The sequence below is a fragment of the Morone saxatilis genome, unplaced genomic scaffold, assembly GCF_004916995.1.
Source record: "Morone saxatilis isolate NCDOM2014 unplaced genomic scaffold, NCSU_SB_2.0 Contig24, whole genome shotgun sequence".
NCBI lineage: Eukaryota > Metazoa > Chordata > Actinopteri > Moronidae > Morone > Morone saxatilis.
The window spans coordinates 25,339,665-25,339,922 of record NW_023339807.1 but is presented as its reverse complement, the minus strand read 5'-3'; the positions used below and the strand labels follow the sequence as shown (position 1 = coordinate 25,339,922).

The 258-nt window shown below is 50.0% G+C and overlaps 1 protein-coding gene across 1 annotated transcript in view; it reads right to left on the bottom strand.

Annotated features, from left to right (window-relative positions):
- bmper (BMP binding endothelial regulator) overlaps positions 1–258 on the bottom strand; it is a 30,392-nt gene that overhangs the window by 5,047 nt on the left and 25,087 nt on the right. The window lies entirely within an intron of this gene.

The window sequence follows — 258 nt, the reverse complement described above, 5'->3', positions numbered from 1 at the left end:
CACACACACCACATGTCTGTCATCACATACAGACGTTCTCCGTACACTCAATACACACTCCAGAGTCCTAACCTCTGCACAAAGGGCAATCTCTCTCTTTGAAGAGGGCTGCCTTTTGACAAACGGAGGACACACACTCTCTTTCTCTCTCTTTCTTTGCTGTCACTCAAACGTCACTAGACAAAAGGCTGTTTCGGAAACACTGTTCTCCAAAGGGACGCACACACTGGCCGACCTGCCACTGACCGCAGGATGACG